The following is a 14,915-nucleotide window of genomic DNA, read 5'->3' as shown; positions in this document are numbered from 1 at the left end:
AAAGACAGTAGGTGAGTTCTCAAATGAAAAAAAGAGAGAAAACAATTTCAAAAAGGGAGAAATTCAATGTAAATAACAATACCCGTCCTTTTCTACATTAAACCACAGCTATGAGAATTTTAAGTGATTTTTTTGTATGACATTTTAAAATGAAATTATATTCTCTTGTTCATTCTCTGGCAATATGCCCTGAAATATTCCATTAAGTATTTTCACTTACGTGCCAGTCTCAATAGGATCTCAATAAGAGGTTTTAAAAAGGTATCTGATCTAGTACACTATCTAAAGCAGTTTGAATGTTATCAACGTTGCAATAAATAAAGATAAATTAAGTAATATAAAAAAACCTGTTGTAGCTTTGAATCAGTAGCTAGGGAGATGCACATATGTGCTCTTCTTACAGAAAGGTTTCAAGACTTGACACTGGAACAAGATTTGTATTTAATACATCATTTCCACTGTCTTGTATCAATGCCTATTTCAAGAATAAAAACCAAAATGAAATGTAAACTATATTATTATTTCTGAAAGCTTAGATGAGTATATTTTTGAAACATATGGATGTACATTATCTGTATTATGACACAAACTACTGTGCAAAGCCTGAGTAGAAGAGGCTGCTGAAAGATGGAACTAACAACACACTTGAACACTTTGCTGTACTGTGCAGCACCTGAGTAGAAGGGGGTGTGCACATGTGTGTGCCTCTGCAGATGCACGTGCTAACATGCTGGATGTTTGTATTGCTACCAATGGAGCTGATCACATTGTTCATTCTAGATAATTCATTGGACAAATTTATACCATTCCTTCAAACACTTCAGCATGCACATCATTTTACTGATATGAATTATTGTATTTTAGCAAAGGAAACCTCTTTATCAATGTAAACTGTTCACAAGATCAGGTTTTGAAGCTGTTTTTATTTCTTACTCCAGACTGCTCACAATAACCGTGCTCTTTAGCTTGACTATGTGTTTGGTTCTAATGGTGGCTGGAGTGGAGGTGTGGGAGAGCCTGAATAACGCCACATGGCATTACTTCTCTGATTTGATGTCTTGAACATTAAACATCAGTTGGAATTCCCTTTAGAATAGTTATTTTTAAATCACTGTAATAATCTTGTGTAGGAATGGTGTGAACAAACAAGCTAACTCGTTTTCAGATGAGACTTAATTGCTTGTGAATATAATTGCATGATACAATGGTACCAGCTCTGTTGTCCCTAGTTCCTTCCTGGGCCCACAATTTATGTCTCTGACAGGATCCTAAGATCAGTTTGCTCTGTTTTGCCTTTCTCATGGCCTGGCTGTGATGCTCTGAAGTCCATATTTAAACCCTTCATCCTGGGAGCCCCTTAGCTTTCACAGTGAGAAGCTGTGAAAAACCATCATTGTTTTCATATTTCATAGAACCATAGAATAATTTCAGTTGGAAGAGACCCACAGGATCATTGAGACCAACCATAACCTAACTCTAGCACTAAACCATGTCCCTAAGAACCTCATCTAAATGCTTTTTAAACACCTCCAGGGATGGTGACTCAACCACTTCCATGGGCAGCCTGTTCCAATGCTTCACAACCATTTCCATGAAGAAATTTTTCCTAATATTCCATCTGAACCTTCCCTCATGCAACTTGAGGCCATTTCCTCTAATCCTATCACTTGCTACTTGGGAGAAGAGACCAACACCCTCCATGCTACAACCTCCTTTCATCTATCTGTAGACAGCGATCAGGTCTCCCCTCAGCCTCCTTTTCTCCAGGCTAAACAGCCCCAGTTCCCTCAGCCGCTCCTCATGAAATTTGATGACAGGCTGTCTGTTGGAAAATGAAGGTAAAGAAAGGAGAACTCCATCACTGTCCAATTTACTTGGTTGCAAGCTTCTTAGCTTTGTGTCATTTTTTAACAAAGATTTATAACATGCTGACTGGCTAAGGCCCCAGGGTTCCTGGAAGTGAACGGTGGGGGGAGGGAACAAAAGCTACTAATAGAAATGTAACATTACATTATGATAATTAGCATGAAATGTGAAGATTTTTATAAATTGCTTATCTGTTTTAATTATTCTTGTGACATCTGTAATATTAACGCATGGATAAAGAACAGTTAATTGGAAAATAAATGAGAGATCTAAATGTATTTTTCCCCCCGTGTATATCAAGGGAAGCCTGGATATTAAATCTTGAACTTGCAAATTCTTGTTATATCATAGAAATGTATAAATTAATCAAACATTTATTACGTAAACCAAGCCTTGACAAATCTCAGTTCTGATGGATTAACTGGTGAAGGAGTCCTAATGTTGTGAAAATGCTATAGTTTGTTTCATTTTTTTAAACAATTCCTTTGTCACCACCATCACCAGCAAAACCTATATGTAAGTAACTTTTCTCTAAATGACATTTCCCTTCTTTTCCTCTCCTTCTGCATGTTTCACAAATGTGAATTTTCCATACAGACAACAACACGCTTTAAGCATGAATGAAATGACTACTCAATGTCAGTAATTTTCCATTAAGTCTTCTTGAGAGACACTAGAAAGCAAAACTATATGTATGTCCCAGCTGTCTGCATATATTAATGTGTTGTGTATGTACACACATGCTTTACCATTGAAGAATAAATGCAAAAAACAATTAACTGTATGGGTAGTCAGAGAGATAAAATTGAAAAGATAGAAGAAGAATAAAACCTGAGAAATGTAGCAGATATAGAGGTAAATATCTTCAAATCAAAAGCAGGTCTTAGACTTTCTGCTCTACTGCAGTTTCATGTTTATTAAAAGGATTTATCCTGGAATCATCAAGACTGAGGTCACTAGCTCTTCAGTTCTCCTCCATTTATCTTATTGATTTCCAAGTTATGAGGATTACAAAATCCAGTCATGCAAACCCCCCTCCAAAGTGTTTTGTAGACTCCATGGAAAACACATTCTGCAAACTCCACAGAGTTCACTCTTCCCTCTTTCCTACTTCCAACTCTCCCTCCTCTCTAATTTTTCTTGCAATATAATGAGTGCACAGCTAATGCTAATCAGGCAATATCTCTTTCATATAAATACCATCATTTCTTCTGTAAATTTTTATTTTTTCTTACCTCCCACCGCCTTGGGGTGGGGAGGGTAACATAGAGAAAATCCTCAGAAAAGCAGGGAGATTAACGTACACATCAATCTATATGCTAACATATGTGGAGCCTATTAACTGCAGGATGCACAATTACTAATCACTCAAGTGCAAGTTCTACTTTCAGACTGACATATTTCTGAGCTTTGTCTTAGAAAATGTCTTCCTTTGTGGGTAATTTTAAAGAAGGAGTCCAGTCACCATGAAGGAAGTATATACCATGTTTTGGACTGGGAGGGTTACAGTTGTTAATGTTGAAATGTGAGTTTCTTCTGTAATTGCCTATTTATGTGCTATGAATAACTGCAAGTTGAAGAATTGCTTTCCACTAGACTAATATAGCTTGCCGTCTGCATGCCTCGGTGATTTGAGGCTTGATATGCTGATATAGATGTTTTCCTGTTGACATCAGTGGAGGACTCCATGAGGTTGTAACAGCATCACCCCTGCTGAAAGGACCAGAGAAACTGGCATACCTGTTTCAGACCTCACTAGGAGGAGGTGCATGAGGGTAACATCCAGGAACAAAGTGAGCTGGGTGATGTAGTTATGGGGTCATGTCTGGTTTTGGAGTGGTGGAAGACCTTGCTTGGCCTTGCAGGACTAAACAGGCATATGTGGAGAAGACTGAGCTTGAGAGACACTCACTCCTTCACTACTGTTGTGATTTAATCCCACTTGGCAACTAAGCACAACACAGCCACTCGCTCACTCCAACCTGGTGGGATGAGGGAGAAAATGACAGAAGAAAATTTGTAGGTTGAGATGAGGACAGTTTAACAGGTAAAGCAAAAGCCACACACACAAGCAAAGCAGAACAAGGGATTTATTCATCACTTTCCATGGGCAGGCAGGTGTTCAGCCACCGCCAGAAAAGCCGGGCTCCATCACACGTAATGGTGACTTGGGAAGACAAAGAGCATCAGCAGCTACTTTGAGCAGGCCCTGCTCAAAGATTTCCCAGGCTGCTTTTGTTTACTCTACTTGTTAAGGACACATGCAATTATAGCGAGCGTATTAATAAAGTCACAGATAAAGAAGCAGCACCCTTTAACTATGGTGTAACTGAAACTAATACTTGTGTGCTAGAAGTGTTAAGGCATGTAACTCACATGACATTGTTGTAACAGGTATTTTGTTTTTTATTGGTCATGCACAAAATTCTGATTATTTTTTATTATTGTTTTCTGTTTTGGTCGGTATAGTCACTGATGTTGTAAACTAATACTGGGGATGGTTTGAATAACAGATACTGGTCGTGCATTTAATTTCACAATAATGAAAGATTTATTCTGGGCAGTGCAGTAGAATAATAAAGTCATATTTACAGATGTTATGTAGTGGGCATTCCTATCTCTAGTGCACCTATTAAACCTTAATGCCTGTGTTTTTTGTTATTTGTGTAACAGTTTTTTTCATGTAACAAATGAAAAATACCTTGAAGAGATGATTCTACCAAACTGAAATCTGGTAAAGACAGTTACTAAGGCCATCTCCTTAACAAGACCTTAATTGACTTTCATTCTCCAGTGTTATCTGAAGTGGATCACTTTACATTCCAGGTAAGAATAATAAAGCACCCATCTTATAGAGGACTTGGAATTTATGTGAAGGAGTGAATGTGTTTCCTTCTAGTTTTCTACTAACTGCCTGTTTGGGTACATCCTCAAAGTGAGACACACCCAGACTGGAGCCCCATGACAGGAATGAGGTCTGACTTATGGGAAGAGGCTCCTTCAGATAGTTCAGAGGTGCCTGGGGAGCTCTTTGATATGACCCCTATCTGCAGGTGACAAGATGTGGTATGAGACCTTCTGTTCAAACTACTCCCTTGAGCTGGGTTTTGTGTGGAAAGAAACCAGACTAATAAAAGAGACTCACAAAAATCCCCTGTGGATAGATTCAACACTTGGAGGCAATCTGCCTTCTCCCAACCCACTTGGCACTAGGGCTTGGAGAGTGGGCAGTGATCAAGGCAGTGGAGTAGGAGGAGAAGCCCTGTGTGTGGTAGTTTTTGAATATTGAACATATCCATGAGCACCATATTTCAGACAGAGGAGTGTAGTTTAATGTAGTGCAAAACAAAAGATACTATATGTATAGACCTAAAGCAGTAGGGGAAACATATTTTGAATAGTTATTAATTATATCCAAAGCATCTGAGCAAAAAAGCAAAATTAAGATTGTAATTTAATGGAATAGTGAGAGATGTATTACCTAGCCAGATACTTGAATAAAAAATGCAAATAAGTGGGAGATTTGAGCAGTGGCTTATGAAACTGCATTTTCCTTTTTCCCATGTGTCTACTTTCAGTTTGCCTGCCTGTCTTTTTTCAGGCTTAGCCTAATTATTTTTATTCCCATGGGTAAGATATTGTAAATGCACATAGAGGATGTAGCACAGACCATGTGTGTATGTTTACTTGTGCATAGAAATATACATGAATTCATTCATGTATACATATGTATGACCCCTTTATGTTTGTGTTTATGTGCGTACACATACACATTCACTCAGCATATCCAATATTTTAAGTCACTAGGGATTTGTTTTAAGCACACACATTTCCAGAATGATTCCTTCAGCTATCAGCCACAGTAGTAAGCCTTCCTCTCTCTGCTCTGTTCTGATAAAGCTGCCCTGCTATCATTGACCTGAAATTTCAGAGAGCTGATGGGTAGATCTTGTTTCTGATATGCATTTTGATGAGCCTTCAGTACAAATCTAATCTGGGTTGCAAGCTAGCTGATGCATGGCTGGCCTTCTGTTCCTTATTTAACACAACCATATTTTTCTCATTCCATATACCAAATTCTGTTTAAGGGTTTCTGTTCAGCCTAAATCTGAAAACAAAATATTCTTCAGCTAATATGAAGAATCTGTACACAACAGCAAGTGAAAAGAAAGAACTACACACATTTTCAGCCATAATTTAGTTCACAGATGGTAATGATAGGAGGTGTTGGTTGCAAGAAATGAGTTGCTCAGGAAGATTTGCTCAGCTGAATTTTGATTTTGTTTCCAGCAGACCTCCTCACATGGTATTGTTTATGCAAATATACCCCCTTTTCAAAAAGCGTCTGGCTTCAGAAAACCCCTGGCAGTAGAGCACAAAAGCTAAGTTGTACAGCAGCTAGCAGACCTGAAAAGACAGGCTGAATGGAGCAATGGATGCAATATGCAGGCAGCGAGGCAAACAGAAGAACCATTCTTTTCTGGGTACCAGTAGTGTGTGGAGAAGGCAGCCTACCCCAGAGCGAGAAAGAAAAGGCCCTGAGAGGGGAGTAACTGCCCTGCTCCTACAGAAAAAAAAGAAAAAAAAAAAAAAAAAAGGCTGTAGGGATCAGAGCCAAGTATTGTAGATGGAACTATGGTTAAGACACAAAATTGCTTTAATCCACTTTTAGGATCTCTTGTGGTGTTGCTAGCTTTGCCAAGGGAAAATTAATCGGAAATTTGCTTGTAGGTAGGGAAGATGAAAATGAGGAAAGTAAGGCAATTCTTACAGGAACTTCCTACCTCTAGGAAAGATTTAAGAGCTTTTCTTTTTGTTGTTAGCTTTAGCAAATAAGGACACTGGCAAACACTTTTCCAGCAACAAACATTTAGATGAGATGCAGTCTCTGTACACAAATAAAATTACATGCAGTCACATATGGAAACAGAGAGCAAGTGAGCACTAGTACAAGGATGTTACATAGTGCAATATGTGCATACTAAGAAATACTAAAGTTTTTAAATGCAACGTAATTGTGTATATATGTACTTTTCACCCAGCAAAAGTTTTATTTCTGCTTGTAATCTAAAAGCTTTGTAGAACCTAAACATTATGTAGTGAAAAAACATCTATATATAACACACTCTTGTAACATCAGCATTACCATATTATTTGACAAAATCACTGGTGTTGGTGTCCAATATCTTTGTGTGTCTCCTTAAATATTTGAGATAATACTTCACAAACTTCCGCCCCTGCCTTTTTAAAGAAAAAGGTTTTAGTGTTAGTTTGCTAATAGAATGACGTTTTACATATATTTTCCCAAGTGTTGCATATAGGTACAGCAGGTGTGTTTAGCACACAAAACACATACAACCTCAGAAAAAATGTTATGCTGTAGGCATAACTGCAAATTCAACTTTAGATGCGTTTAATCTGTTCTACTTGGTGTTTTCAAAGGGTTTCATATGCTACAAAGAAACCATCAGCTCTGTTAGGTGAAATTTTTGCCAGGTCATTCTCTATGTTGTATACATGAATAATGTATTTTTAATTTCAGTATTTCTGGATTGTCATCTTATAAATGAAAGAACAAGTCTAGAATGGTTGTTTTAAAGGCAAGTCACAGAGATAGCATGAACAGCACAGAGAAAGCTTCTTGAATTGCAGTTGTGCAAAAACTGGTCATTAATTCAACCTTATATCTTATTCTTTTTGTGCCACAAAATCTGAAAACTGAGTACAAGAGAGGATGGCATCATCTGCATTTCAGTGGCCTGCCTTCAATATAAAAGCTATCTTCTTATCTCTCTTTTTTGTCCCCCTACAAGAACAGTAGCAGAGACAAGGCTTTTTTAGAGGGTTTGGTGTTAGAGTGAGGGATTATTTGCCATCTGCCATCAGCTTGTAGTTTGCATATCAATAAAAATATTAATAAACTAATTTCAGGCATATATGATACAGTTAATGTGGAAGGCCCATTGTTAGGGGAGAAATAGTATATTCTTATCAGTGGCTTTAAACAGCTATTCATCATTTCTAAAGGGCAATTATTTGGAATCTATTAAACTAGAATTCATAATACCCCTGCATACTGAATTTTAAATAGAAATCTGTATTTAGATGAAGGAATACATTAGTATAAGTCATTAAAGCACTGAAAATCCATGACTTGTTCATTTTTCACTGACTTTTTTTTTTTTTTTTCTCAGAGAATATGAAGTACTGAGCATCTGAACATTTGAAGAAAACTTCCCAAAGACTGCCCTTTTTGGGGAGAGTTTTGGATAATAGCATATTCAACCATTTATTCACTTCATTTCAGATGTTGCAAATTTCTGCTGAGAAAATAAACTGTCAGGAAAATGTTTCTGTAAGGAAATAGGAGATATATAGCTAGGCAGGGACACAGACAGACAGACAGATAGATGGGTGCATCTGTATCTAGCTGTTGGATAGTCTAGAGGTAAAACACTTGGTTTGAAAATGTTTGCTTAGGATAGTAAGAAAACCCATCAAAGGACAGGGGACAGACGTTTCTTGTCAAATGTTTTGTAATGGATGTTTCATTTTAATGTGCTGGTTATCCAAAATTGTTTTTACAAGGTGTGTATCAATGAATAAAAATAATTGATTCAAAAAATGTAATAGAAAATGATAAGAGAACAGGAGAATACAAACTATTTACAACTCAGTAAATGCTAATTAATCTTCTATCAAGAGGCTCACAAACAAGTAAAACAAGGAAAAATACAAGACTCAACAGAGATAAATAGATAAGCTAAAAATTACCATCACATGCAGCACATATTTTCGCAGTAAATCTGGTTTAAGGTATAGAAAAGCACAATATGTGGATATCTCACATCTTCTTTTGAACTGTGTGAACATCATTTGCCCCAGCAAACAAACTGTTAAAACATCACTTCTCACAGGAAGCTGTTCAATACACACATGCGAATGTGTGCACACACATGTGCATGCCTTCGTACCAAGAAATTTCCCAGCAAGAGTGGTAGTCTACTAAATTTGAAATATAGTAAACAATTAACTAATAACATGAGAATATTAGCTCCATATATGCTGCTCTTTAGGATCTTGCTGCTCAGTAATATATAGACACAATAAAATGACTGTATGGAAGTAAAGGTCATGCTTCAGCTTGGTCCTTCCTTATCTTTGCAAGGATGATATTGTCATTCTGTTTCTCTAGAAACAGAAAGAAATTACACACAAACAGGAAGATATTTAATAAAATTTCCAGGCTCCTTGATGCAGCACTGTGGATGGGAGGAGAGGACAGATGTTGCACATTTCATGCCCTGGGTGGGCACTATCCTCACCAAACCTCCCACAGGGAGAGCAGAACTCCCACCACAAGACCAAGAAACTGCCATAGCCTTGGAGCATTTTAGTATAGAGAGTCGAATGGGCTGAAACAGAGAAAAATTTTTATGTTCCCTGAAAAAAAACAAGCTGTTAATTTATGGCAAGTTTTTTTTTGCCTTGCTAAAATAGCTCTTCATTATGTCTTTAGAGAGGGAGAGATGTATTTGTCACTCTGCCTCTGTGGTTTTGGGTTGGGCAGAGCATGCTAGATGCTGTCAAGCAAGACTGCATTTTTGTTGCAAAGAACTTTTCTGAACCGATTTTCATCCCTGTGGTCTATGTTCTTTCTTGCAGTAGGAAGCAGAAAGCCACCGGTGCAGGTGGTTCTAGGTGCAGAACTGTGTTAACCGTCTTGCAAGAGCGTTCATAAACCAGACTTCGTATAAACTAGATTTCACTAGGTGAGGCTCCCTGCAGCTGGGCTTGTGCCATGTTTGGCCACCTGTTGCTGTTTGTCATGCTGTTACTGCTTGTGATGCTATTACTGTTGCATGATACACGATTACATGATGTATTAATCTAAGCAGAGACTTGTGTACACAAGAAACTTGCATGGACTTGGCATAAATGGGTCTCAGAAGTATTTTATAAGGCACGTAATTTAGCAGCTGTGGATTGACAACATTTGAGCTTTTTCAGTTTGATCATGATAATGGGCAGATGTACACTAATAATCATGGCAAATTCAACATAATCTGTCTATGCTCAAATTGCAGTGAAATAAATTTGATTTTAATTTATTACATAACTTATGCCCCGTAGTTAAGAGAAAAAACACAGACACAGGGGGCCTGTGATTCCTTTCTCCTTGTGCTATCCAACATCAGGACAGACACAGTTCAAGTGATGTGCGATAATAGGGAAAGTCAAGAAGATTGTTTGGATATACGCATCCCACTTGAGCCTAAGGGAAAACCTCTACATAGTTTTCACCATGGCTTCTTTAGGTTTTCCCTAACTTGCTGAAAAGAAGTTAGTTCTAACTAATGTCAAGGTAGTCCAAAACACATTGTTTGGCATAGTAGCAGTTGCAGAAGTTTGGGAAATTGAGCTTTAGTTAAACATATGGAAAGGGAAGGAAGATTTAGATGGGAATATTTGGTCTAAATGACTTACCTGGAAGCCAACCAACAAGATATTGGATAAGATAATGAAATTGTTGTGGTAGAAAAACTACTGAAAGGGGTGCATATTCCTGCCCTGCTAAAGCAAAGCTGTTGAGTACATGTTGAACCTGAGAGCACAAGAACAATCTTTGTGTTAAATGGAACTATTCCTGTGGTTTCAAGTTAGGCATGTGCATAAGAAGCACTTGCAAAATTGCGTCCAGAGTGCTTGTCCCTTTACAAAACAAATCCTGGCATGAGTGGCTTGAGATCAGGTCAATATCATTAGTAGCTCTCAATCCCAATTAGGAAACTTAGATAAAGAACAGTTCAGATTGCAAAAGAATTTATGTTCATATTTTAAATTTATGCTTGAAACACATCCAGAAAACCATGTTCTCCATTAATTGTCATCTTGTTAGGTTTAATACAGTAATGACTTCTCTGTCTTGTGCAGTGTTCAGCACATCAGAGAGAATATCACCACAGAACTGTCTACCCTGTCAGCAGTACAAGCTGCAGAATGAATTGCTACTGAATCTAAATTTAGGTATCAGGAGAGGATACGCTGAGCAAGTGAAAACGCAGAAGCAAAGTGACATGCCATGGCTTTGCCGATATGCAGATACAAGCAATCACGACAACAGACACAGGTAAGCTGGTGAATAGACAGAGGTCCTGAACTTAATCGTGATTTGCGTGAAGATCAAGAATCTAAATATACCCAATCAAACACAATGAATAATCAAATTGTGAAGTGAACTTGAACACCACAACAAATTCAAGAAATCTCTCTGTAGGCTTCAGAAGATAAATGGCATTTCCACTTGTACTTAAGTGCTAAAGAGTGAAAGGAATGGCTTTCCAGTAGTAGAAGGTAATGAAAAAGGAATATTCCTTCTCCCATCCAATGCATTTTCACTCCATCTCCAGCTAAATTTATGTATGTATATATGCATTTTTTTTCCCAGAGAAATAAGTCATCCTAGTCACAGCATAGTTGAGAGGTATTGGTTTCCTCGTCACTTTACCCAGCTTCACAAATGAATTTCTGCCTGCAGATCACACGATGCAGAGGAGTAGTGAGTGACAGAGGTGATTCTCTACCAACAGCAGCAGCAGGAGCAGCTGTACTGTGCAGAAAAGGTGCTCACTGCCTTCTCTCCCTGATTCTGGGGCCTTGTTTTTAGAGGATTCATCAAAAGGACTGTATGAGTGGCAGAGGTGTAAAACCCTACTTAAAATCAAGGAGATGGTGTGTTTTAATAAGCAAACCCACCTTCCATCTTCCTCCAAACCCCAAAAGTGAGGATAAAGCAGCCTGGCAGGCTGCATTCTTTTTGTGCCATCTCTCAAACACTTACAAGGAGAAGAAGCTGTGGCATAATTAATATATAGGATAGCTGAAGGTATTACTGAATCGTTAAATTGGACTAGAAACTGCAGTTAAAATATTTTTAGTGCCTGAGTCTTTATCATTGTATAGTCATCATCAGTTGTTTTGGATAAACTATACAAAAAGGACTATACATCTTCCTGAAATTTACAGTGAAGAATGTAATTCAGCATACAGTTTTCCTCTGCTCATGGAATTGTAATAATCAATACTGTATTATGCTATTGCTGGAGTGCATAGTGACATATCTTGTTTGCCACAACATAGATACTGGGCAGAATAGTGAAGGTTACCCAGGTAATTTTCTTCTAAACTTTTGGGTTCCCTATGGAAGTCCTTTGGGGGATTGTAGGAAACATTGCTCTCTATGTTTACTTTTTTGTTGAAAATTGTAATACATCCATTAGGGGAAACAAACAAACAAAACAAAACTAAATGAATAACAAACTTTTGCTGACAAGAATGGTCCCTATACCTAGACAGAGGTTTTTGCCTTATTATTTGACAGTTATATCATCATATTGGAAGGAACATACATACCATGTTTCAGTTGCCCCTACTGGCTTAGGTAGTGAAACTATGCTTGTGTTTCTTTTGTGGAAATTGATGCATGGGTAGTCATCCAAAATTGAAACCAGGGAAAATCTTTATGGGTGTCTTCACAGAGAGATAGATCAGGCTGATAATGTATGACACAAAGCACCTTCTTTCTTTGCCAACTTTGGAGATTTCATTTTAGATCCCTTAAGTGAAAGTGGACTACTGTACTGTGTTTTTCGGATGGAAAATATTCACATTTGCATTATGCGAAACCTGGCACGCAAATCGTCTTACTAAATTAATCATTTGCACAGTAGATCTGGTGTGCTTGATATGCACTGTGCTTAATGAGAATGAACATATTTTTTCACGTGTTGTAGGTAGGCCAGAAAAATGCAGAGCTCTTGGGACCTAATTTTGGTCCATGAAATCTCAGACAGAATTCTGTGACTCCAACCTGAAATTAGTGGTGGGCAAATAAGAGCAATTGTGAGGCCACTTATTTCAAATTCACTTTTGTAGCATCTCCACAAAGGAACTTCTTCCTGTGATATGGGTCAAATTGATAATTTGTGTAGTCACTGAAATGAAAATAAAGCAAAGCTATCCTTCAAGAAGCTGAAACAAGGGGTTTGGTTGGGTCAATGCTTTTCTAAATACATTTAGAAATATATATATAAACCAGATCTCTATTTAGCAGAATGTATCATGCTAGTATCAATAGCTAAACACCATCTTGGTCTGTTTCATTACTATGGACAGTTCTTAATTTTCAAGAGATTTTGTAGTTTTATGTGCTTTATCAAAAGCAGATGAATAGAGATTTTAAGTAGTAATTACAGTCAATAAACAAAAAAAAAAAAAAAGAGAAGGACAAAGGACAGACCATTCTTTATGTCATGTATGATAAGAAAATAGGGGAACCTACAAGGAGTTATGACTTGTTACTGAGTAGGAGACACCTGAAATTTTCATGAAGAGCTGTTTGAAAAACCAATGAAGAAAGACAGATAAAATCCCCATTATTAACTAATGTAATCATGAATTTCAGCATGCAGCTTGCTTGCTACAGATAGTCATGGTTTATTGTTACAGTGAATTAATAACATTGTCACAATGAATAACATCACATATTCTGGCTGAGTGATAGGAAAACCATTAGAATTTCACAATAACAGGGGTGCTTTAAAATAAAAAATACAAATCCAAAACCAAGGCAGAAAAACTAAACCCACCAACATCAAGTTAAATTCTTCCTTGAGTGGCGAGCAATTCTAGCTAGTGCAAATTTTCCTCCTCCTCCTCCTATAAAATAAAAAATCTTGGTGCCACTTCACAGACTTTTGCTTCTCATCATTGCCTACAAAATTTAATACCAAATCCGTCTATAATAATGCATGCCATCTTTCAAAGGTATAGATACTATTTAAAATATAAAAATATGGTTTCTCAAAGAATAGCCTAGATAACTCTTCACCACTTAAAAATTAGTGAGACAAATTTAGTTAATTTAAGTGGGTTTAAGGAATGTTTTGTCAACTGAAGGACTTAGAATCCGCACCTGACATGTAGTGATTATGGATTCTTTATGTACCTGGGAGAAAAGCAGGATTTTTCACTTTCTTTTAGGAAACAAACAAACAAACAACAAAACCCCACAAACAATGAAAATGAGTGTTTTCTGGTAAATTGTTTATTGATATTAAATTTTCATTGCTACTGAAAAAAAAGAGGGAAAGGACTTTAAATAATGTACATAGTCCAGAGGAGGTGCTGCTCCATATTGTTATTATATTAATAATTATAAACTCTTTCAAGCATTAACAAACATATTCAGCATTAGAGAAATGAATCCAGCATTACATTGCTGTACACACTGAATGCATCCAACAGTGATTATATTACTTGTCTTTTGATACATCTTTTACTTAATCATCATAAAAATGCTGAAAATACCTGAAATAAAGTCAACATACTGACCTGAGGGCAAGAAATTCAGGACTTGTACAGGTCTAGGTGCCATGTAAACAGGATTTGGAAGTTGGAATTGAGACACAAACCCTACATATTTCTGTTAAAAAAGACATGTCTTGGAATACTAATATGACATTATTATGGTTTTGCCACAGAGGCTGTGGAATCTCCATCCTTGGAGAATTTCAAAGCTCAGTGGAGCAGAGCCCTGAGCAACCTACTGTAACTTTGAAGATTGCCCTGCTTGGAGTAGGAGGGTGGACTAAGTGATCTCCAGAATTCCCTTCCAGCTTCATTTATTCTATTATTCACTGAGCGGTTAACCCAATACAATATTAAGAAATAATTATAAATTCAGTAAATTCAGTATATAAACCAATCTAAAGTAATAGAAATAATCACATTCTGTAAGTTTTTAAATACAATGCCCCCCTTCAAAATATTTGAAATTATAGAACTAATTTGATGGATTGAACTGTTTATAAAAATGAACTCACTGTTCTCATTGACAGAAAATATTGCATATGAAACCTTCTAAACCACCTCTTTCAGTCTTCTGCTTTTTCTACAACAGACCTCAAAAGGTTTGGTTGGCTGGTTGGTTTGGTTTGTTTTTCTGTACAGTTTCAGTTGTTTTCTTCCCTGAACCTTATGTCTTTAAT

The 14,915-nt window shown here is 37.1% G+C and overlaps 1 long non-coding RNA gene across 1 annotated transcript in view; it reads left to right on the top strand.

The window, feature by feature from the left end:
* LOC110361259 (uncharacterized) overlaps positions 1-14,915 on the top strand; it is a 53,400-nt gene that overhangs the window by 14,084 nt on the left and 24,401 nt on the right. Inside the window, exons 3-5 of the long non-coding RNA XR_002417735.2 lie at positions 4,540-4,692; positions 9,532-9,638; positions 10,801-10,996. This is a non-coding gene — a long non-coding RNA (uncharacterized LOC110361259). The remainder of the gene's footprint in view (positions 1-4,539; positions 4,693-9,531; positions 9,639-10,800; positions 10,997-14,915) is intronic.

The sequence above is a fragment of the Columba livia genome, chromosome 2 (assembly GCF_036013475.1).
Source record: "Columba livia isolate bColLiv1 breed racing homer chromosome 2, bColLiv1.pat.W.v2, whole genome shotgun sequence".
In the NCBI taxonomy this organism is placed as follows: domain Eukaryota; kingdom Metazoa; phylum Chordata; class Aves; order Columbiformes; family Columbidae; genus Columba; species Columba livia.
Note: the sequence above shows the minus strand (reverse complement) of the source record. Positions and strands in the feature narration are given on the sequence as shown.